The sequence below is a fragment of the Parasteatoda tepidariorum genome, chromosome 11 (assembly GCF_982258835.1).
Source record: "Parasteatoda tepidariorum strain Cologne lab strain chromosome 11, Ptep-v5.0, whole genome shotgun sequence".
In the NCBI taxonomy this organism is placed as follows: Eukaryota; Metazoa; Arthropoda; class Arachnida; order Araneae; family Theridiidae; genus Parasteatoda; species Parasteatoda tepidariorum.
In genome coordinates this window covers 21,427,662-21,454,226 of record NC_141765.1, presented here as the reverse complement: position 1 = coordinate 21,454,226, position 26,565 = coordinate 21,427,662, and the positions used below count along the sequence as shown (strand labels likewise).

At 28.0% G+C, this 26,565-nt stretch overlaps 1 long non-coding RNA gene across 7 annotated transcripts; it reads right to left on the bottom strand.

Moving 5' to 3' along the window:
* LOC107437114 (uncharacterized) lies at positions 1–26,541 on the bottom strand. Of its 7 annotated transcripts, none has more exons than XR_006225090.3 (6): positions 26,482–26,533; positions 25,124–25,450; positions 21,600–21,783; positions 20,427–20,651; positions 13,151–13,286; positions 1–713 (listed from the first exon to the last, which is right to left on the bottom strand). It is a non-coding gene; the product is annotated as an uncharacterized LOC107437114 (long non-coding RNA). The 7 variants fall into 7 exon arrangements; XR_006225091.3 differs by having other exon boundaries at positions 20,438–20,651; XR_015430427.1 differs by lacking the exon at positions 26,482–26,533 and adding an exon at positions 26,110–26,471 and having other exon boundaries at positions 428–713.
* Positions 26,542–26,565: the final 24 nt, after the last annotated feature.

Here is a 26,565-nt window from a genome sequence, read left to right as displayed (position 1 = left end):
TTTATTTTTTTAATTAGTTTTTAAGCACTTTTTTATTGATCAATTGATGTAAATTTAGGTTTTAAAAAATCAGAATACATAAAAATTTTTATATTTTACAATTTAAATTTTTTTCATTAAATTCATCAAAATTCTCTTTTATATAGCATTTTTGAGTTAAGGGCATATAACTTTTTCTGAAAGAATTATTGTTGTTTAACCAAAATCAAAATATGACCCATTAAAATAACAGAGTAACAAATTTTTGAACTGCCATAGCAGTAAAACTATAAAAGCCAGAAAACTTTATCTACCCCAATAATTTGGGTGTTTGATCAAATGAGCATGTTCTACCACAGTTACAGTTAACTGCTATTAAGAGATTTCTTTAAAATATTACCAAAGCACTTTGCAGAATAAAAATCCAACAAATCTTTCTAAAGTTATAAGGGTGATGGGTGTTTTGTTTTGCTGATTACAATAACAACAAATCTCAATCTTTTCTGTTGAAAAAGAAATAGAAACGTTTTTAACTACAAGCAAATTTAAACAGTAAATTGAATAGTTGCATTTTGATAGTAGTCCAAGGAAGTCCTTTTAATGGTCAGAGCTTTTTCCTTTTCCAAGCTGTTTCAAGAACTGATAGGAAATAAAACATTTTTTCAAAGCCAGCTTTAGTTGATCAACAATATTTTGAATTTTAATCCAAACTTAAGTTCAACTTCAGTTTTCAGCTAAAAAAGACGTGGAATAAAATAAATGTAAGTGAAATAACAATATAAAAAACAGTAAATTTTCTTTAACTTCTGTACTTTAGTTATTGAATGTGCAAAGTTTTAGTGTTTAAAATTGTGGTTATTGGATTCAGACATGAAATTCGATAAAGATTCTTAGAGTAAAAACGTAAATTTAAAATAACACAAATTTGAGCCATTAAATATGGAAGCAAATCTGAGAATTTTTTTTATTATTTCTTGTAAGCTGAACGGCATTATTCAGTTCTGCTAGCATTTATATAGTATCTCAGAATTTCTGCTGTGACAAGACTAAAATAAATGATATTTCTTATATGTATAAGCTAGCCAGATATATTTACAAGGTGGCCACAATCACTCAGAAAAAAGTTTTCTGATTTTTCCAAAGCAGTTTCATAAAAATTTTTTTCTGATTTTTAAAACAAAAACTAATTATATGATGAATTTTTCAAATCTGCATTTTTCAAAAACAGATTCATTACAAAACATTTTTATATGCTATTCAAGTAGATAATAAATGTTTTTCTTTTTTAATTATAGCAAGCATAGACAAACAACATATGAAAAAGGATTCTGGTAAAGTGCAGCTATTTGTGATATATCAAAGTTGATTATAAAAGTAATTGCAAAGTAAGTGGTAAACACTGTGAAAAACATTTACAAGCAGTTAGCATAATTGTCAATTATAAAATACCGTTATCTTAATAATGATGACTAATATTTTTGAAAGAGCAATATTAGGTATTGAATACTAAATTATCTTTTTTAAAAATATTTTCAAAAATTGATACAAACTGAAGCAAAATGGAATATAAAAAAAAACGTTTACTAATTACCTACCAACAATAGGCTGAGATGGCTGGGCCATCTATGGAGAAGCTCTGAAAATAGCTCCATGAGAATAGTTACTTTTAAGAACCCCGAGGGGTCACGCCCCAGAGGCAGACACCCTACTAGATGGCTCAACGACATCAAAAATGATTTGAAAACCCTAAAGATTAGAAATTGGAAGGGAGTTGCCATGAATAGGAGGCTCTGATGTTTGTCAGCTGCTGAGGCAGCCATGGCCTGTAAGGGGCTGTTGCGCTGACAAAGAAGAAGAACATTTAGTTATTTATCCTTGACTCTCCTGGTTTTTGGCCACACTGATTCATTTTAATTATGAAATAAATGAATTTAAACTCTGTAACTTTTAATTCATTTAGAGCAACTTTTTCAGAGATGTCTATTTCCAATCTCTCTGATTCTTCAGTACTTTTTATTGATTTTTGTGTTTTTTTCTCCCCTTAATTTTGAAATGAATATAGAAATGAACTGAGAGCTGTTCAATTTCTTTAATTAAGAAAACAAAAAAATAAAAAGAAAACTATGAAAACTGACAGATTAACAAAATCTTAATAAAAATAACTCATTAGCAGAAGAGCCACAAACTCCAAAAGGCATCTGTAGGTAATGGAGGCACTATCCCTCTTCAGAATCAATTAGTCTTAAAATTCTAAAGCTAGAATTTCATATACTAATGGTACTTTTGAACCTAAAATATATTATTATTTGGTAGGTTTAAAAACTTTTGAGACATTTGAAATTAAAAATGAAATGTAATACACAGTTATAACTGCCTTCTACTACAAGGCAAGCATGACGGATACTAAATGTAATCTTTTAATTTTATTAGTAATTCAGTTCATTTTACGTTAATTAAAGTAGTACACTAAACAATGTTTTGTTTATAGTTGTAGAAATTTATAACACTCAAAAGGTTTTGCCTGAAAGCTAAATTAAAAATCTTATGAAATCCAGTAAAAAATTTAAAGAAATTAGAAAGTTAATATAATTACTTAAATAATTCCAGTCATAAAAATAATCTTTTTGGGTTTAAAGTATATGCTAATTAATTAGTGCAGACGATATTTTAAGTTACAAAATCAGACACAAAATGCCCTTTCTCTGAATAAACAAAACCCTTTCTTTATGGATTCAAATTTCTGACCACCAGAATATAGGGGTGTAGCCGCAATTTGGGAAATATGGTTAGTCCATAGTTTGGACTGACCATATTTCCCAAACTGGTCCCTAGTTTGGACCCTTTCATGTTAATTTTACAGTTTGCCTATTTTGTCATATCTTGAGAACTTTTTCAGCGAATTGAAATTTTTTTGCATACAATAATAAAATTCATTTATCAGAATATAGTTCCACGCAAAATTTAACTTTCAGTAAATATCTACTATTTTTTATCATTTTATTTAACAGTAGTTGAAAAACTTTTGAATTGTAAAGTAAACAATTTTTTACAATGGCAAAACACAAAATTTCAGCAAAATTAGCTGAATAGTTGGTGAGAAATCGCGTTCTAAAAATATGACTCTTTCAAAATTCAATTTCTCAGGAGCTTTTTAACCTATCTCGGTCAATTTTCGTATTTTTTCACCCAAAATTAAATTCTTTAAAAAATGATGTAAAAAATGTATTCCTTGCAATTCAAAAGTTTTTTGACTTTAATTAAATAAAATAATAAATATTTACTAAAGGTTATTTTGTGCATGGGAATATCTTTGGATAAACAGATTTTATAATTGTGTGCAAAATTTTTTCAATTCGATTAAAAAGTTTTTCAGATATGTTGAAATATGCAAAGAGTAAAATTAACATTAAGTCCAAATCCGTCGAAAAAAAAGTATTTTTATTCAGAGAAAGTAAGTTTTTGTGTCTGATTTCATAACTTAAAATATCGTCGGCAGTAATTAATCATTAAGATTGAGTCCTAGAGTGTGAAGATCTGATCCTAAGATCAAAAGTTATTCAGGGTGGCCATTTTTTATTTTGCCTACTACACATTACTATAAAAATAAATATTTAAGTTGAAATATAAATATATTACACCATCATTCAAATTGCATACAAAATTATTTTAGAATTATATACATTATTATAATGAAGAAATATAACAGTAAAATTTTACTCGTGAAAAATCATTATCACTTATCATTATAATTTATACACTATTTTACATGTTTATTTACAGTTAATTACACATATCATTACAATCATATCTAGATAATTTAAAAGCCATCAATATTAACTTTAGTTAATATGAAATAGGTTGAGTAATTAACTTAAAATGTTCCCAATTTGTATTAACAGGAGAACCTAAAATCTAACAGCAAAAAGAAGGGAGAAAATAATTTGTTTTGTAATTGAAAGAAAAAGAAATGTACATGGAATAGCTTAAATATAAAAATTACATATAAATGAATGCTTTTTACTATAATGAATAAAGCACTTAAACTAAAGCATATAAAATATTGCATTATCAGGTATATATAAATCACAGAAGAGAGCTAAAAGAAAGAAAATAAAATGTTTGTAATTAATTTAAAAACTCAAAACATATTATTATCCAAATGTTTTTATTTGTTTCCACAATAAAAACTTTAAATTTAACTTATCTTGCTACAAAGAAGCAACATGAAATCACATTTTGAATAAGATTCAAAACATCAAAATTATAATAAGCCTAATCTACACACACCAGGGTAGGACTTGAGGCTACATTTAAATTTTTGCAAAACATCATGGTTTCATTTATGGCACTGTTGGGAAACCTGCAAATTGTTTCAATCATCACTGAAGGAAAATTACAGTAATCACGACACATGAAACTTTTATAAGCCAAAAATAGCTTAGTTCTGCCATTATTTTTGGCTAATAAAATTTTTTTCACAGGATGTGCGTGGATTAGGGTTAGTAATAATTTGTTCATTATGCGTATAGTTAATACAACACAATAAGTGACTTATATTTTCAAGCTTTTTACAATTATATACTAAGCATTATTGTTTTGAAATAGTAGATTTATTGCTCAACTTTTTAAAATATATCAATGCATTAAATTTGTAATATAATTTTCAAATTAAGGGGTAGCAGTACAGAAGGTTGTCTAAAAAAATGTCTTTTAACTGAGTTTTAGGATTGTATATTTTATAAAAAGATAACTACAGAGGGCAAATTAAAGGTTTAATCACAGTTGTAATATTAATGGAGAGTTTAAGACAATAGAACAAATTTATGCAATATCTGCTATTTAATAAGATGGATATTAGAATTTCATTACAAATTTAATACTTGAATACTGAATAAGATTTTCATTCTCAACATTAAAAGTTCTACAGATTCATCAAATTTGAGCAAGTGAATGGTACAATTAAAATAAAAATTTTTACCCATGAGAATTTTAAATTCATAGTAAATATAACTTTTAAATAAAAAACATATAATATAAATTATAATATATAAATAAAAATATATTATATAAATTATCAATAACATAATACTGTAGAGAACCGATTATCCGGAACGATCGGGACCATCGCTATTCCGGATAACTGATTTTTCCGGTTTTTGGAATAGCTACAAAAAGCAGTTTTTTTTACTGTCAAACTCAACTAAAAAATATATATACATAATTAGAATAATTTAAAAAAACTCTTACTTCTTTTGACAGTGTAGGGAACTAATGATTATTTCTAAAATGATGGTTAACATCTTTTAAAAAAGAAAGAAGAATATTGAAATCTTCTGAGGAAATTTTTTTTTATAAAAATGGCGGGAAGATGTATTGAATTTCGTTCCGGTTTTCTGATTTCCGGATAAGAGGTACTGTACTGTATTACAATCAAATTCAGTACCTAAGACATTAAATGTAATGGATCATGTGTCATTGTCAACAATAAAAAATAAGAATTTTTTTAAAATCACTAACAATTCATACATTATAATTTCATCAATCAACAGGAGATTTATGCATGTTAACAAAAAGATTTATATTTTTTAAGTTCTACCACATCTTAAAAAAAAGAAAATTCTCATCAGTTCATAAAGCAAATTTATTTTTGTTTAACAAGTAATTTAACATCCTATTGAAGCAGTATTCATTCTCCAACAAGCAGCATGAAGAAACATTAGGAAACACTCATATTTCTATAATGTAATTTAAAATACAGGTGATTAGTAAAAAAAGGCTATCAGGCTATTATTATAAAATTAAAAAGCTATAAAAAGGATATAAAGGAGAATAATATTAAAAAACCCTTGATGTTATAAATTAAGCCTGACATAAATAAATTGTAAACAGAAGGAAATATCAGTGGGGTACGACAAAGCTCTTTAGTAAACGAAATAAAAAGAAAATTGGGATACATTAAAAGAACATTTTTTAATCAAAAGGAAACCATTAAATTAAATAATAAGATGCTTTACAAATAAACACTTCTAAATGCTTTATTAATACATTTTTTACAAACATTTCACCTAAAATTTCCATCAATGTAACCACTCAACTAAAATTTAATTTTAATACTTTATCTGTCAATAATAAAACTCAAATTAGGATAAACACTGGTTGTTTCAAGCAAAATTAACTGGTTTTCTCTTCCCAAGAGAATGTTTGCACAAACTTGCCAAATATCTCAACAATAAAAGGGGTAAAAATGCAAAATATTGATAAAAAAATGAATGATACTAGTAGGGCAAAAACTAAGCTTCACTGATGTTTGATTGAATATAAAGTCAATGGCACTAAAGCTAAAATCAGGTATATTATGTCAAACATTAACATTATATGCTAAATGTAAACTGATCAAATGATGTTATGGAAATCAGGTGTTGTGAAAAACAAAGAATTCTGTTAAAGTATATTATTTAAAAACAGCAGTTTTTATTTTTTCATTAGAAAAAATTCAGTTGAGTGATATTCGTGATGCTATTGGTTGCATCTCTGATGGGGATGAGAATTCAAAGAGAAAAGAAAGTTTTGAATTTGTGTTTGCTATTATCGAAACAATACTGACATATTCATTAAAGAAAATAAATAAGTGCCAAAACTTCATAACGTGCCTAGTATGGTATTAGTTTGTTCCCATTGTTGGCGACAGAAGCGCTTTCTGAGGGAGAAAAAGGTGAAATTTCCCCTTCTCCTCCTCATAGCATAATTCAAAGAGAGAAGCAGAACTGATTTCCCCGAATTGCTGGCCGTAGATGTAGTGAGGAGAAAAAGCAAGGGTTGTGGTAATGGTATCTCGTGTTCATTTTGATTGTGTTGTAGAATAGGTGCACGTGTTGTTCTCTGTTGAACTATGGGAATTTTATATTAGATGTTTAGGATAGCTGTATTTTTCTCTTGATGAGACAGAAAACTAAATTTAATTAATCTTGGATTTTTGATGGAAAAAACAGATGAAAACGGAGACGAAATTAGTAGTTGGTGCAAACGATGTGATGATTATTCGGCCTTTTGTGTCATTTGCAACAGATTGTTAAGCGTTGCAAGCATGGGTTTTTACCAATTGAACTCATATGCGAGTGGGGACAAGCATAAGAAGAAGTTGATGAAAAGTAAATTAAATCAACTGACATTCGACGGAAGTTCTTCAATCTTAAAATTACCATGGTAATCGAAAGGAAGAATATGGGTACCATCAAATATAAAAGAGAAAGTGGCAAAATCTGAAATTTTATTAATGATGCATGCAATTAAGTGCAATTACCCATTTTAAAATTTGGGGGACTTAGTAGAGATTTGTGCCAAATCATTTGATGATTCAACAATAGCAAAAAATGTTACGGTCTCAGAAATAAAGCTGAGTACATAACAAAATTTGAACTTGCACCATATTTTAGAAGAAAAAAATGTTCCAATCTATTGGTTAGTCTTTTTTTACTCTACATTTTGACGAAACCACTAGACAATCTCAAATAGCAGCTGGATATTCATATTTCATATTAGTCTGAGAAATTTGAATGACTTATTACATCATATTGTGATTCAGAATTCGTTGGTCATTTAGAAGCTGTAAAGATATTTGATATTGTTATGAATTTCATTGATAGCTATAATTTGAGCAATCATAAATGCTTATTACTATGTTCATTAGATGACACAAGTGTTAATTTATGATTTTTGAAGAAATTCAACTGTCATTTAGATTCTTTGAATCATAATAATTTGATTGATATAAGAGCCTGTCCCTTACATATTATGAATAATGCTATAAAAAAAAAGATTAAGTAAATTAGATTGACATGTAGAAGGTTTGATTGCGTTTTTTTTCTTCTCTTTTTTGTCTGCTGCCAGTAGAGGATTTTTATAATATTCAAGTTGATGTTTTATTTGGTAATGAAGCTGACAATAGAATTTTAAAACACATGAGCTATAGATGGCTAACTTTAGCACCTGCTTGTGAGAGATTTATTGAGCAATATCCAGCACTGAAAGAATACTGTTTAGAAAATCTTGTTAAGAGCAATGATGATTAAAAACTAGGTGAAAGATATCGTAATATCCATACATTTTTAAAAGATCTTATGACTTTCATATATTTACACTTTACTAGCTTTTTTGCTTTATGTTTTCTGCCTTATTAACTGTTATTGCAAAAACATACACCTTTAATCCATGTGCTATATTTCAAATAAAATGAACTTGCACGAAATATTATGTATTCTTATTGTGAGAAGTTGCTACATGGAAACTTGCAAGTATTTGAAAAATAAAGTACCCATTTCAAATGTATTTCAAATTCATTAAGAAACTTGCTATGCATTCACCCTGTATTGTATGATAAATTGTTTTTAAAAGTTGCAGTAAGTTGCTTAGTGCAACACTTAATTAAGATACCCAAAACTAACTACATTTATGATGCAATTAATGCAGAATCGAGAATGATGTTTGTGATAAATTTACAAATACTTATGATGATGATGATCAAGATATATGTAAATATTGGAATGATGTCATCAAAGTTAAAGTTGCTGCCAGCACTTGAAAATATCCAAATCTTAGTTTTTTTTTGCCAAATCTTGCTTCACTTTTATCATAATACAGTTCATAATCACTTTTATCATAATCACTTTTAACAGAAATACAGTTCCAGAGCGTGATTTTTCTATTAACAATACAATTATCACAGCAAACAAACCTTCTATTTCAGAAACCAGTATCTGCTCTATAAGGCTTCTTAAAGAACATATTACTGATATAAAACTATAGCAAGGATATTCAATTATCAAAAGATCTTATTGATAGTGTTAAAAAATCACATAGTGCATATGCTGCACATAAACAGGGTTCCCACTAAATTTTCGGAAAAAAAAAATTCAAGGACTTTTCAATGACTTAAAATCAAATTATTCAAGGACCCATTCAGTACAGTTAATATACGTACTAAAGTACATGTCAACCAGATTTTATAATTACGTCAAAGCTGAAATTGTATATTTTCAAAGCACAATGCTTAATTGATAAAATAATAATATTAATAATAATTTAATTTATCAGCTACTAATGCAAATGGTTGATAGTTATATTGTTGCTTTAAATCACTTTGAAAAATTCCAATTGACATGGATACTAGCGAGCACATAAAAACTAGCATCAGTGAAACTTTTCATGAAAAATTTTATAAAGTAAATTAGAATTAATAAAAAATGATATTACATTAAACAAGCACACTAAACAATTGATAAAGTTTATGTAATTGTATGGTTATTAAAATATAAATACTTTTTTTAATATGCTAGATCCAAATTTTAGGTAACAGGAAATGTATGTAATTAGATAAAATATCGAAATATATCCTATTAGCACATCTGTTTCAATTTTAATAACACATTATCGATTTTGTTACTTCAGAATATCAGCAATGTATTTTGAACACAATAAAATCTAATGTAGAACAATATTTTACAGATAACTAACTAAGACTTACGAAGCTTTATTTTCTTTAAAATAGATCCATAAAATGCTAAGCATGATTTTCAAAATTTTATGAACATGTGCAATTTTTAAAAATCCCATTTGTGCAAATTTAAATACATTATATGTAAATCAAATTTATACGAAAGGTAAAGTAAGTCTCGAAATTGCGCAAATCACGTATCATAATGTGCTATTTGTAAATTGAAATTGAATTGTGGTGTATGTTTCTTAAATTAGAACAATATGAATAGCAAATGTAACAAAACGCAGGAACTAACAAGACATAGATCACAATGAGAGATAAATCACTTTAATGGGAATTCTGTTGCGTGATTAGCTAGTAATTTTCATGTGAATAGTGATCACTATAAAGGAAACTGTAATTTGGGACTTGAAAGTTTCTTAATTTAGAACAACTTTGTGTGATTCATAAATCATTTTGATGAGATTTGAAAGCGTTAATTCTTAAGTTTCCTTTATACGAATCGCGATGCGTAATTCTTAAATCCTTCTAATACCATATAAACTACTTGATTGAGAATTGTGATGCACGATTCCGAAATTACTCAAATATGTATCACGTTACATGATTTAGAAATTAATTTAATTGAAATTATGATGTGTGATTTATAAAATATCTTAATATGAATCCTGATGAGCAATTTTCAAATCAATTTAAAGCAACGATTGATATATGATTCATTAATCACTTTCATTTGAATCCCAATTCGTAGAACATTTTATACGAATTCCGATCCATAAATCAAGAATCAGTTTAATGCGAATCATGAGGTTAATTCATAATTCATGAAATCTGGAACTAAATTTTATTTATTAGCAGTAAAACTAAATGCAAAATTCTGATTTTGTATGATAACAAATTAATGATCCTTCTTATAAAAATTAAAAAACAAATAGGATAACAATACTAACCTGTCATAATAATGAAGTTAACACATTGAACACATTTCAAAATCCCTGATTAACCCTGATTAAGAAGAAATAAAACAAATAGCTAACTTGGAAGCTCAAAAGAAGCAAAATTTGGAAGAGGAACAAAGAGAAAATGCCAAAAAAGAAAAAGATGAAGTGGAAGTCAAGTTGGTTGAGCTGACTAAGAATGAAAATTGTTTAGTTTAAGAAGAGAGTTAGGCACATTGTTTGCCAGGAGAAGCAAATGAAAAATGAAAGCAGTCCATATCGAAATGTGATATGAAGGACTTTAAAGTATCTCAAACTATGGTTGACATGGCAAATGAATGCATAATTGCTGTGTCAAAAAAACTGTTCGCTAGGAAATTTTTGAAATAAAAAAAAATGTCATTCCAGTTTCTAATTTCAGTTTTGAAGTAATATATGCAAACCTATCCTATATTAAAAAGAAAAAGCAGTGTTTTAATATTTTTCTTAATATAAAACTAAACTTGGCGTGACTGCTTATAGAAGGTGAAGACCAACTGTTCCCATTTTAGTTTTCTTGATTTTAAGTTCTGGGGTGTAGGAGCAGATGTTTCAGTTGGGTGGTTCAAGTAGCTGAGAATCTATGCATTTTGCACTATGTAAGTATTAGATTTTTAAATTTATTTACTAAATTTGCTTGCCAGAAATCTGTAAATATAATTTTATATATGTATGTAGAAAGTAAATTCTGGATGAATTAGATATCCAGTTACGTATAGTTGTGACTTCCTGAAATTTATTTTTTCGACTTCCAGCCCTGCCAATAGAGGAAGGGGAACAAGCTTAAACATGATAATAAAAAAGGCGATAGGAAACAGGTAGGTATTGAGTGGAGTAGGGAGAATATTCCAGGTGCACAAAATGTAGAAATTGAATCAAAATAGACTTCTAAACATTAGAAAAAATGGGACACTAGAAAGATGATTAACTAAATGATTAGAATTTTTCGAAAGGTAGAATGATTCTTAGAAGTCAAGGTCAGTAGCTGAAAAGCAGTGTTAAATGATTTCAGTAGAATAAAACTCGAACCTATAGTTAGAATTCTCACTATTAAGGGCGATGGAATATCGTTTTATACAAGAGTATGTACTAAGTACAAGGAAACAAAAGATAATTTCTTTTTATTCCTAGTTCTCATTTTCTGTGAGATGACTCCCTATCTTTCTATTACCAGGTTCGATCCAGTGTATGGTGAAGTCAATAGTAGTTTGACACTACTCATATAGTTTACAAAGGTAAATTAATGTAAACCGATTGTTTCCCATGCCGAAATAGTACTGAGATTGTTCATCATATATTTTAGCTATGAAATATTATTGTCTGTCAGCAATGATACATCATTCACGTAGTCAAAAGTATCTGATGAAGCATTTGGGTCAGTCTTAATAACTGAACATATGCAAAGTAACACTACAGGTAAAATGTCTGACCACTGATGTGTGTTATTAGCCATGATGAAAATACTCAATAATTTTGTTTGACTTTTAATGATAGCTAGCATTATGTATTAATTAAGCATATTATTAAGTTCATGAAATAAATTTGTCTCTAAATTTTGTTCTTGATCTGTAATTATTGTAACAAAAGAACCAAATTGAGATATAGGAGCATTCATAAGAGTTTTACACATACTTACAGCCATCTTATTTTCAGATGGGATAGCATCATACAATCTAATTACATGATCAGTAATGGTCATATAGTATTGATAATTATCTAAGACCAACAAAACCAATGTTTTTTTGCGAATTTAAAAACGATGAGTTTTAATTATAAGAAAAAGGATTTTTCTCTACTTTTCCAACATATATTTCTCTAATTATAAACTGAAGTGAATAAAAATTATTCAACATATTAAAAAATGTTAAAAGAAATAATTTGGCATTAACAAATAAAAAACATTCATGCAATATGAGGGAAGTTTTAATTTTAAGAAAGTAGATTTTAACATTTTCATGAACATCAGTATTTTGGGGCAATATCAAGTATTGAAAAAAAAAATTATTGCAAATTTATTGTCACTTTACACAACTTAAAAATAAAATGCTCACCAGTGACAAACAACGTTCAAACAATTTACAATTAATTTAAATATAAGTGAGTTACAATCCCTTTCAAGTAATTAACAATATTATTTAGGGAAGGTAAGGATTGCCTAAATGAAAAGTAAAAATGTGTGATAGCGTCGGAAAAATTATAGCAACAGCACCCTTTGGAGTAATAAATAAAGGTAACAGAAGTGAACCACAGATTGAATGAAACAGAGTAATACCTTTTAAATATTAATAAAAATAGTAGCATAAAACTGATTCCAGTAGTTATTTTAACATTTATAAAAAAAAAATCGCTTCCCCCCTATTTTTATACTGTATGGTTGTGAATAAACCATACAATGCGTAATATTGGAACTTTTGGAATGCAACTAATATATATTAAGGATTTCTCAAAATTACCTTTTTCACTTTAATGTGAAATAACACTTCTATCCAAGTAAGAAATACAAATTCTGTTCCCGTTATACATCTTAGAAATAAGTGGTTTGCCTGCTATTAGCTTGTATACACTGATGCAGTTCAATGAAGCACATTAAAATAGCTGCCAAGTTCAAATGTTGCAAAATTAGGTTTACATTTAGTGATTTAAATGGACAAATGAAGTAAAATGCTAATGAATGAATGAGAAATGAATTTTTATTACTTACATATTTAATTCTAAACAAAATGAGCTACTCCATTAATCGAAATAACAACAGCAATTGCCTGAGCAAGACTATCAGGAGAGTCCATGATTGAAGTACCTGGAGTAACTACATATGGAGTTTCTGGATACGCTAATGCCTAAAACAAATCATATTTCAGTAAAGAAATAAAAATTTATGAAACAATAAAGAATAAACTGAGACTTAAATATTGGGTTTCCAATTGTGCCAGGACTTTTTGGCCCCACTACACTACTGGCTCTTATAATTAACTTTAAATCTTTGTTTTCCTTTGGCAATAAAACAGGTTTTGCTGTTTTAAGTTTCACTCTTTACAGTCTTAATTTCATAAAATTATTGTATTTTCTCCCTTAAATATTAATTTCTAGCCTCTAAAGAGAATACTTTTTTACAATGATTCTAAAAATATGTATTAAGTGTGATTATTACAGAATACCATACAATCTTAGTATACAGGGTCCCATAAGGTCAAAACTCTATAAATACAAGCTTGAAATATATTCAAAGATGCATTCAATAATGATAATGACAAAATTTGAGCAAAATCGGTTGAATAATTCCTGAGAAATCAAATTTTAAACATGCAACTTTTTAAAATTCGATTTCTCAGGAATTATTTGGCTGACTTTGTTCAAATTTTGTATTTTGGCTTATAAAACTACATTATTTAAAATGATGTAAAAAATTGTATATCTTACACTTAAAATTTCCTTCTATTATTAAATTAAATAATAAAAAATTATAAAACTGATTGAAAAAGTAATAAATAATTATCAAAAATTATCAGAATTTTGTGCAAAAACTTTTTGATTCGCTTAAAAATTTCTTGATATATAGTGAAATACGAAAAAAATAACATTAACATTAAGGGTGGAAACTTCAGACCGCTTCACTGACCAAACTATTGAGACCATTTTTCTGCCAATGAAATTACCCCTTACATTTTGAGAATCAAAACTTCAAATCCGTCATAAAAAATTATGTTTATTCAGATAAAGTACATTTTTGTGTCTGATTTCTTAACTTAAAATAGCATCTGCATTGATTAATTAGCATATTTAAAATCATCTTCTTAAAACATTAAGATTGAATCTTAGTACATCATCAGATCAAAAGTTATTCAGGGAGATTCATTTTTTTTTCGAACCATACATATAACAGTCAATGTGGAATGAGTGTTCCATCTATAATTCTCAAAAGTCTGGAGAATTTACCGACCTTAAAGTTTCATTATTTTGTTTCCCTTCTCTTCATCAGAAGATAGAAATGTAACAAGCATTGGTAGCAATTAAACCAATACCTTGGTTACTCTGCTTAAACTTCTTGACAATGATGACTGATATTGCTGAAAATTTGCTATATATCAGCAGTCACACATTGGAAAGTTCCCCATGCAAGAAATCTGAGACTCATTAATGCCTGCAACCCAAAAAGTAAACAATCAAAATAGATAGAATCTAAAATAAGAGATTTCAACACCAGTATTTATACTAGAATAACAGCCAAGCAATGGCAAATTCTATGCAGTGTCCTGTGAAAAGCTATAAAAAAAGAAGAAAAAGAAATCACATAAGGGAACCAATTTCAAGAGTATAACTAGCAGCACCCCAGGGCAAATCAAAATATATTGGAGACGGAGCTAGTTTGGACATTTTTTATGACTTTGTCAAAAAACTTAAATATAATTTTTAATTCGTGAAGCATTGTTTAATAATAAATTGGACGTTTTGCTGAATTTTGGTTTATATCTGAACTGAAAAAAAAGCTCCTTAATAATTTTTTAAATAAGGTTATTTTGTTAAACTTTAGTCCCACTACATATGATTAGAGTGGACAAACTTGATAACTTGTAAAGTAATCATTTGGCTCAGAAAGGTATAGCTAAAGTCAAAATGAAATTAATAATCTAAGCCTTATTAGAGAATAAATATTAACATATATTAATTAAAATAGTAATTTGTAATAGAGCACTTCAATATACTAAGAAAAACATTTAGAATGCAAATCAAAATATTTGAAAACCATTATTTAATTTATACATCAGCTATATTTGTTATATCAGGTACATTTGTTAATATTTTGATTTTTTTTTCATTTTATCAAAAAAATTGAAATGTCAACTTTAAATTTGTATTGTGATATAGTCCTGGCAGTCACTGACAATGGAAGTTTGGTAACTAATTCTTCTCTTGAGAATCGAGAAGTGTTTTTTCTTCTTTTTTTAGGAAAAATTAGAGATTTCTGATTGGAAGAGCTATATCCATATTTTCTTGGAAGAATTAAACACTATAATCTCCAAACGTACAAGCAACTTCCTTTCTACCAACATAATGCTCAATGCTGTTTTTTAGTTTTTTATTTATCATATTTTTAAAAAAAAGTTGATTAACACAAAGTTGTTAACCCTCATTGTCAAGAAGTCCCAATTTATTTATATCTCTCAGATATCAGAGTGACTTAAAAAGAAAAACTAAAGTTGCTAAAAAATGAACTCAAAAGGATGTCAGGGCAAGTTTCACCACCACATGTCTACACTAACTTGATATGACTGTATATGCCTATCACTGATTAATTGAAACTATACAGAGAAAAAGTTAAACCATATCATTTATAACATATCACGCTCAGATGAAATTCTGGAAATAAAATATGTCAATAAAAGAGTAAAGAGAAAATTTGAAAGTTACTTATGGACCTTAAAAACTTTTTACAAGTTTCTACTGAAATATGAACAGTGTGATTAAGCAACTGCACATAGAAGTACACAGAAGTGTTGACAATTTATGATATCTAACAGAGAAGATTCAACCTATAAATAGGAAAGTTATCCAATTTATCCACTTTAGCTCGAAGTACACACTAGCCTTCCTCTCCCCTATACAGTGTAAAGTCGCGTATCCGGAATCGGTGGGACTTCCAGAAGTCCGTATAATAGATTTTTCCGTATAATAGACCCCCAAGGTAAACAAAGCATAAAATGATTTAATAAACGATCTGAATCTAAGAAGCAAAAAATAAACATTATTTTTAAGGGGAATAATGTTTTAGTATTAGAATATCTAATCAATCAAACATAATACAGTTGACTCGCGTTATAACGACCCCATCGGGACTGCCCCAATCTGGTCGTCATATCAAATGGTCGCTATATCAAAATGAGCAAATTTCCTTTGAAAATCGGTCACATAATGGTTTTAAACGTCATAATGCATGCATATACTATTTGTGGTATACATGTTATAAACCAAAAAAAGGATAAGATACATACATTAATAAAACATAATGACATTCTAACAATTGAGTTACAACTGTTAACAATTAAGAATTTTATTTTAAAGTTCAGATTAAAAAACATAGAATGACAAAAAAAATCTAGTTTCGAATGAATTAGTTTTTTGATGTACATAATTTGCGGTATATTAAACGAATTTTTTTTTATGTACATAATCTGCAGTATTATAAAGAAGAGTAAACCGAGGAACATAAACGAGGCTTCATTAGACGAAGACATTAATTTTTTGATGTGCATTAATTTGTAGAAGTTACATGTTAACATGACTTAATGGAAGTGTGCTTGTTCAAGGTCAACCATTCTACCCCAGTTTCCAATAGGAAGTTAGAAAAGAGCTGTGTTCAAATTCAGAGAGGGTCGTTATATTAAGAGTTGACCTTTTTTACGGTCGTTATAGCAAGAGTAAAATAACGTTATCTTTTATGGATGTGAATTGGGACTCCTTCACAGGGTCGTTCTGTCACAGGGTCGTTATAACACGAGTTGACTGTATATGTATTAGAAAAAAAAATATTATTGCTAAAAATATCGAAAACGAAAAAATTTGACAGTTATGAAAATATTAATCCGCCATTTTGAACTAGAACGATTCAAGCAGGAAGGGGAAATTCACGTCATTCTGGAACAAAGCTTAAAATGATCTAAATCTAAGAAGCAAAAAATAAATAAACATTATTTTTAAGGGGAATAATGTTTTAGAATTAGAATATCTAATCAATAAAATATGAAAAATTAGAAAAAAAATATTATTGCTTAAAATATAGAAAGCGAAAAAAAATTGACTTATGAAAATAATAATCTGCCATTTTTAACTAGAATGATTCAAGCAAGAAAGGGAAATTCCCGTCATTCATTAAGGTGGGTAGGTGGAGGAGAAAAATTCATTTCCTTCGTATTTGTGAAAGAAAATAAGTGTAAAGAGAAGATCATTTAAGTTGAGGGTGGGGAAGTAACAAATTATTGTTTTCTCTCCAATCATTGGCTATCAATCAAGCATAAAGGCGGGCACGCTGATCGGGTTCTCTTTATTTTTTCTTCTATGACTGAACGAATCTGCTGAGGAAAGAATGTTACCCCCTTTTTCCCCCGCCTCCTAAATATTACATGGTACGGGGAAGAACGAATGTTTTGTTTCTCAAGGACGTGTATCCTTTTAGACCTACTCAAATTTTCCATTTTGACTCCCCCTCCACCTTAACGCTTGCCCCGTTTACCCTTTTCCACAGTATTTCTTCTTTCAATAAAAAGGTTCCAGGAAATGCCTCTTTTACTTTTGAGAGGGGACTCAGTTGCAGTCTTTTGAAAACAAAACTCCCTCCTTTTCCTACATTCCAAAGAAGGAGCGTCACTAACGGTCACTCAATGGTCTTGGTAGATCTTCACTTCCCCTTTCTGGTGATTTATGGGTCGGATGCATGATGGAGAGATGTTTGTTTATTTTGATTGTTAAAAAGTGTCCGGGAAATCGACCCTTCTGGGAAAGGGACGTCCGGATATGGGACGTTACACTGTATTTTTAAAATAAAGTTTTGCAAATTTAAAATTCTTTTGCTGCCTTGGCGAGGATAGTAGACTCGAACAAATACTAATACAGAAATAACTCTTTTCAAAAGTTATAGTTATCTATATAGTATAATATAGTTATAAAGCAATAATTATCACAAATTAAGAGTGTTAGAATACCATTCTATTAAAAACAGTAGGATTTAAAAAGCCATGTAGAATTCCGTAACAATAACTGCTGAAAAATGATTGAAAAATCCCATGTGTTTATAAAAGAATCGTCACAAGACAAGAATGTCAAAAAATGACAACTTAATTGCGCAATTAAAAATATTTCAAAATTGAAAACCTAAAGCATTTAGACATTAAAAATGTTTCGCTGTGATAATTGATTTATGTAACTTGGGTTCTTTTTTAATTTACTTTTCCAAATTTGTCAACTGTGTAACCTTTTTGGATCATTAAATGAAAACTTTGGCTGTCTTTTTGAGTCACTAAATTATCATTGGCAAAAATTCTACTTGCACATCCCATATTGTATTCACAATTACAAATAGCATACTAATTTTTTTTAACCAAATGCAGTGGTGAATACTCAAAACAATTCCTCAATAAAGATATTGAATAAAATAATTTATTTAATATGTATATATATTTATCTTAGGATAATTACTCTTTTTTCAGAAATATCGCATTTATTTATAGTAAAGGATGTGTCCTGATGAAGACCTTTACTTTTTCCCATTAAAAGTTTTTCTTTTATTATATATATACTGCTTATATATATACTGTAGGTAAAATAGTTAAAATGTTCTGAAAGTTTTTCAGAATAGATATCTTTAATACAGTTTTTTTTTCTATCATACATAGCTATAAAATTAGAAGTTAATTATAATTTATAAAATTACTAAAAAAAATTGGTATTGAAAATGCAACAAAAATTTAAAACCAATTAAGAAAATTTTTTACAAAGAACTATTTTTTTAGAAGAAATAGGTTTCTTTAGAAAGAATCCCCAATCTTGGTTTAAGCTACTCTTCATTTAGGTGAAAACTTGCTATTTAATTTTTCTTTTTTTTTTAAAATTTTGTCATTCCTTATTTCTGTTTGGGAATTTAGTGGCAAGACAAGAGTGATTTTTACATATATTAAATCAGTTTTTCTTGATAAAAAAATTCTCAAATTCCAAATTAAAAATGTAAAAATTTTTTTTTAAAGAATCTTGTGTTAAAAGAATTGGAGGGTAAAAAGTTTTTTTGTGAAGTTTCTTAAAAAAAAAAAAAAAGTAAAAAAAAAAAAAAAAAAATTAAGAATAAATAAATAAATTTAAAAAAAAAACAACCTAAATTTACCTATATAAACATAGCTAGATAAAAGTTCCCCCTTAGACTGTAATAACAAAAGATATAAAAATAAGAATAATATGCATTCTAAAAATGTAATCTCCATTTGCAACAAACTGTTAATGAGTCAGTAATGATTTTTATAGCAGCAAATTTTAGTATTTCCAGTACCATTTCTTCTTCCATAAGTTTCATACATCTGTTATAAATGCGCCTCTTTAATAAAAAAAGAAAAACAAAATAAAAAACAAACCTCAAAATTTAGAAGAAGAAAAACTTACATTTTAATATCTTGATTTTTTTTTTTTTTTTTAACTATTAAAATAAGTTCGAAGAACAATTGTCATATTTTGCAAATTATGAAATCTTTTTGGCTTAAAGGAGTATCACCCCCTCTCATTTACAGGTTTTGCATTCACACATACTTAAATTTAGATTTCCACATTTATTCATGATAAATATTATTTTTTTCTCTTTGCTAGGTACATTAACACAGTGTTATAATCAGAGGGCAGTCACAAAGTTCCAAATATTGCAACTTCAAAATTATGACATTTTATTAATATGAATTTATATAAATAAATGATATATCAGCATTTGGAAGTGACAAAGATCTGTATATAACTAAACTGTTACCCCAGACTTCCATTATTACTTTCATAACTAAACATTAATTAGATTTTTTAAATAAAGTAAACATATAAAATGTTATATACAATTTAAAAATTGAGTACAAAATGGTGCAATTGTTTAACATTTTAAGAGAATGAACAATTTTACAGAAGACTATGAATTTCAATTTTATCAGGGTTTAGACCTATAGTTTTTTTTTTAATTAGCTAAGACAAATAAAAAATGTAAGATTATATTTTATGAAATTACCTATACTATTAACATCATGGTATTAAAAATATGTTTTCAAAGTTCAGGGATGAGATTAGCCAAAAGGCAAAAAAGCTGAATTTCCACGATAGTAAATTTTACGCAAGCACAACCCTTTAATAATAAATTCCAGACAGTTTAAAGTAATAAATAATGTGTTGACATACAATTGTGTACTAATCTATTATTATATAAATGATTACATTGATACTTAACATTTAGTGAAAATAAAAATTACCAATTGAATACCCTTTTTAAGTGATTGCTTTTGTTTGCTACATCTTTTATGCTTGTTATATTTAGTCGTTAGTCCATCTTCAAACATCTTGTGACAAATCCTATTTTTTCTTCTTTGCAAGCACACAATGTAAGTTTTGAATATATTCCCTTCCAGTTTCTCTGATGTTGTAACACTTTCATATACTAATAATCGTTGTTGGAAAAACAGTCACCTTTATAGTAACTAATTAAAAAAAAAATAATTTACTTCTTACAAGAATGGATTTTGAAATCACATGATTATGAAACTATGTAGATATACGATTTTGAAAATGAGAAAATACAAACTGGGATATAGAATTTTTAAAAAGCGTAAATACAAATCACGATTCATAATTTTTAGATCGCGTAAATACGAATCATGATGCATATTTTTTAGAATGCATAAATAAGAATTATGAATATTTAGAATGCGTGAATGCGAATCCCAATGCCTTATTTTAAAATCACGTATAAATACGAAAATCAATGTTTGATATTATAAACCCCATGAGCAAATCAAGACATGGAATTTTAAACTTGCGTGAATACGAATCGCTACATAGGTTTTTAAAAAGGTGTAAATACGAATCACAATATCGGAGTATAAAATCTCGTAAATAAGAATCGCAACGTACAATATTCAAATCGGGTGAATAAGAATGGCAACACGCAAATATGAAAAGCTATGTTTGATATTAAAATCGTGTGAATAAGATCGAGATGTTAGCAGATTCCAGGCTTGGGACCTCTAAAAGGCTTGTCAGAAGCAGCATCGTTTGAACTACAAAAATCAGATCTATCTGGAGGGCGGGTAAAAAATTCGGATAATCTTATCTGCTGCGAGTAAAAGGGGAGAAAATAGCTAAAATAAGTAAAAATGAGAAAGGATTGGTAGCTATGTAGATTGAATTTTCTGTTTCTCTTTATAAATTAGTAAATTTTCTGAAAAAGCGGAATACTTATTAAAAAAAGTGAAATTTTTAGAAAAATCTGAATTTTTGATAAAAAAGCTGAAATTCAAGAGATAAAAGTGAAAAAAGCGGAAATCCGCTAAAAAGCGGAAAAATCTCATCCCTGAAAGTTGCAAAAAAAAAAAAATCTAAATCCCAGCAATAGTAATATAAAAATGACTTTTTACAGCAACACTTACACTGATTGGTGTTGTTACTTTTCTTGATTGCCCCCTGTGTTCTACATAGGACAAAATTTTTCGCTCTATAGGGGACATAGCTTACTGTTTCTTCATTTTCAAGAGATGTGTTGCTGAACTCTCGAGGGACACTCATTCTTAGTGGTCTTTTCTTATGAAGGTGTGATACAGGAATGCTCCGTTCCTGCAAATAAGGTATAAAATCTTATTTAAAGACTTCTTTTTTTTCTAACATTATGCTTCTTTAAAACTAATAGAAACACTTTTAATAAGATCAAAATTAAAAAAATACATAATTATCAGCAAGTTATTAAAAGTCCCAAGACTTAGTAAGATTAAAATTAATTGTCTCATGTACTTTCTCTGTCAGCAGGCTCCTTTTTCAAGGTCAAAAAATAATACAGGTTGAGGAACCTAACTCAGTGGGCAGAGAATAATATGCTGAATATCTTTTTTTCCTTTGTTTTATGATCTTTTTAACTTTTGCATTAGTAAACTGTTAGCTCTTGATTTAATTAATCCTGTCACCCAAAAGAAAAGCTGACTGGATAGTTTCTAGGTGACATTTTAGCTAATTTGAATAAAGTAACTTTAATGTTTACATGTACTTCTTTCTTGTTATTTCTCATTGCTTCAGCCTGTTGCGACAATAAATAATAAATAATTTAGTAAATAAGCCAAACAAAGTGGAAAAAGCACACATAATATCATATAAACAGACGTACACATGTTTCAGTTCTATAATTATAGGTAATTTTCTCAGTTCGCTAAATTTTGCCTCCTTAAGCAGTATTTCTCATTTAAATGCTTATTTTCATTATTTAAAGATACGTTTTCATTAATATATTCAGAAGGAGTAAAACAAATATGCATCAGACACATTTTTAAAAAAAATAAAATACGGGTAAAATATCATTACTGTCACAAGTACTCAACATAGATTTGTGAAGTTTTAAAGTAATTTATAATATTCTGAGAGCATTACAGAGATAAATGCAACTTAAATATTTTGTAAATTTTATTCTACACATCATTTTGTATGTAACTCCAACTTTTGCGTAATTACAGTTCCAAGTGTAAAAAGACCCAATAAAACATTATAGATGACTTTAGTTGGATAAAATATAACTTCCAGTTTGCAAAAAACACTCTTTTTTACAAAGAAGTTCAATTTAATGTACCATTATTTTTTAGGATCAATATGCTTAATTTCATCTTAAAAAATTTGTGTGTTACTTTAAGGAATTCAATTACTGCCCCCCTCATTTTCTTCTAAGAAATTGAAAGCAAGTAAAAACTTTGATTTGTAAAAAATATAATAACTTAATTTTATAAAATATGAGTAGTTTAATTAAAGAAATGCAATAGTTTTTCCTCTATTATCAAAAAACTATCGTTTTGTAATTAGTGTCCCTACCTGAAATGCACTTAAAGGAGACAATAATTATCTAAGAACAGTTATTACCCAATTATCTAGCTACATGAAAAACTTTTGATGTGCTTGATTCATTTGGTTACATTATTATATATTTAGTTTCTTTTTGGTCTGATTTTAAACAATAAATAAAGAACGTTATTATTTGGCCAAAAGAACTTTATTAGTGAAAAAAAAAAAAAAAATACAAAATTTAAAAACTTAAGAGCACATTTATGACTGTTAGTAATGATATTGAGATAAAGTTAAAATAATCTTCTTACTAGTGTTAAGATATTTATGAATACATTGTGTTTTGTGTTCAAACTAGAGTTTGATTTAGAAAATCAAGATATTAACTTTATAAAGAAAAACTGCAAAAATCTAAGAATATTTTTTTGGTCAAATTTTAACTGCATTTTTATTTATTAAGTTTTAAAATTTTTACTTGGCTTTGTGTTTCTTTTTTACTTGTATTAATAATTTAAAATATATGCACAATCACCTCAAGTTATAATTTTGACAATGCTAATATGTTTATTTTGTGATGTTTATTTTTTGTCAATTAAAAATTAAAAAAATTGTGGGTATAAAAAAAATTGGTTACTTAAAAATCAAAAATTACATATTATAGAAATTTGCAATTTCAGTTCAGTTTTAATTACTCATTGATATTTGTGAATTTTAGATAGATTGTATGAATTAGTGGGCTCTGCTGCCCCCTATTCCCTGACGCTCGCTAACCCTTGAAGATTGCTATGCTGTCTAATATAAGACTGCAGATTAAAATCATTTGAAATGTGTACTAGTGAAAAATTTTAAAAAGTTAAGTAATTTATTAAAATCTTTAAAATTAATTCCTCTTTAAGAAATTAAATTTTTTAATCAGTAATAAGTTATTGAAATAAAAAGTTTTAATTAAATTAATGACATGTAATAGAAAAACTTGCAGAAACAAAAAAATAATTATGTTTTTAAAAAACCAATTACTATTAAAGATTTATAAGATTTGTTAAAAAACACAATTATTGATTTCAGAACTTAGATCTATCACTGTAAAGCTATAATTATTATTTTTGAACTTGCATAAGTATAATTAAAACATAAAGAACACTTTGTTTACAGAGCCTGACAAAGGCAGGGGCATGCAGGGCAGTTGCCCCGGGCCCCACATCAGAGGGAGCCCCCAAATCAAATACTAAGTATAATTTAGGTTTCCTTCTCTAATGAAGATTTTTTAAACAAAATATAAGTACAGTGTAAAATATGTCAGTTTTATGTTAGCTTCTTAATTAATCTATCGTAAGAACAGAATCTATATTTTGCAAATCCATGATTTTCTGATACAGAATTCAGCTAAATTTTCGCAATTATGATGGACATATTTGGCCAATCAAAAATCTGTATTTTTATATATCGCAAAATGCAATGTGTTTACAAAAATACAGGCTTCGGATTGGCTTAGGTGAGTCATCGTAGTTGAGAAAATTTAGCTTAATTCCACCCTAATGTCAGCAAGATATAAATTTTTCGCACCTAGATTACAAAGTTAACAATCAGAAAACTGTATTCGGTATGATGGACATGGAATTGTCAGAAAATGAATAAAATGGACAGAACAATATTCTGTCCGACTATTGGAGGGGATTTTACAGCTACTTTAGGATCTAGTCAATTTTCTTGTTATATATGTATAATGAGGTGAAAAAATTAAATACCTCCATAAAGTTAAATACTTCGTTACTGAAATAGTGAACAAGGGGGGGGGGGGCAAAACGTTTTTTATCCCGGGCCCCAATTAGGCTAAGTCGGGCCCTGTTTGCTTATTGATATGAAATATTCACTTTTAACCTTTCAATTCTTCGCAATTTATAGCTCTGTTTGCTACAGCTATCAGTTATTTATGTGAAAAAAAGTATTTTCATTCAAAATTTTGTAAGCATGAATATTTATCCTTTCATGCTAATGATAGCTTACAGGTTTGATATTTCAGTTCTTTGTTGCCGAAGGAAAAAAGAAATGAGATTTTTCCTTGTTGTCATGTAAGAGAAATATATATATATATGCATATAACTATAAATGATTAAGAGATCAGGAATAAAACTTTTACCTGAATAAAAAGCTCACTGAAATTTTACTGGGCTATTTGGATTGAAAGTCAAACACAAGCTCTCAGCACTGAAAAATTTCATGCACAACGTCGGAGTTGATGAAATCACAAATTTTGCTCTCCATTGCTTTGTCAAGTGCTCAGAGTCTGAAGAGAATATGAAAAGGGATGCCAGATATGAAGGTCTTCTCCAAAAAGTTAGACCTTTTGCTCTTGATTTCCATTTAAAACTTGGTACAATTCTGTTAGACCTTCGTTTCCCTGGTGCTTTGATATGACATTGCATTTTACATTTTAATTCCATAAAAAACAATGTTCCCATATTTTCTACAAACAATAAAAAATATTAATTGAAATATGTTTAATTTCAGACAAAATGGAACTGAATAATATATTTGAACTGAATAATATATTTTCCTTACGGAAGTATTAATTTTTCTTAGCTAAAATTATTATTTTAAATTTCTTGTGTCTCAAAGGGTTGATTTATTTTAACTCATTTGAAGTGGAAGAGCATGTTAGAGGAAAAACATGTTTATTGACTTTTTGTAAACACATTCCCAGGTTTAAAGAAAATGAATTTGCCTATGCATAAACATCATACGTAAAATAAAAAAAATCTTCATTTTATTCATATTTTTAAACTAAAATTATTCTTACAATTGCTTAGCATCTGTGATTTAAAAATTTAGAAACTACACCTTGTTTCCAGGTTAAAAAATGTATATTTTATTGCGATATTTACAGAACTTTTTCATTTTACTTTCAGAACTACAATTTTATACTTTGAATATAAAAAGTATTTTTGTAGAGAAAGTGGGACATTCTCCAAAATGGTTATTATAATTATGATATACAGGCCTCATTATAGCCTAGGCATGGGCCTCACAATTTTGAGACGCCTCAAAAATTAGTAACAAGTCTAATGAAAGGTGGGCTAGCTGTGTGTTGCTTTAAGTACGAAATTAAAAATAATTACAGCTCACAATAGAAAATAATTCAGCTAATCAGTGACTTTTAGCAAAAGTCACTGATTTCAATTGTTTGTGGTCACCAAACTATTTTTATTTTGACATAACATTGTTTTGTTGTTTTATATTTTGCTTTAATTTATAGATACGTAAACTTTATCTTTGAAAAATAATCTTCAATTGTCGGCTTTCAAAATTTCTTAGAATGTTTCTCTTGAATCATGAAGTTCAATAGATTCTTCTTCACTATTAGGACTACTCTTCAGTAAATTAATTTCAAAATATTTCGTAAGGGACCCAGAAAATTTGGTGAGCAGTCTTGATCGGTCCCTGATGATATAATTAATCACAAGAAATACAAATTTAATTTTGAATTTAGTAACCTACCACTTTTGTTTTTCACTTGGTACTGTTTAAACTGCTTATTTCTGTTCACACTGAGGCTCTGAACGAGTTTAAAAGGTGAGTTGA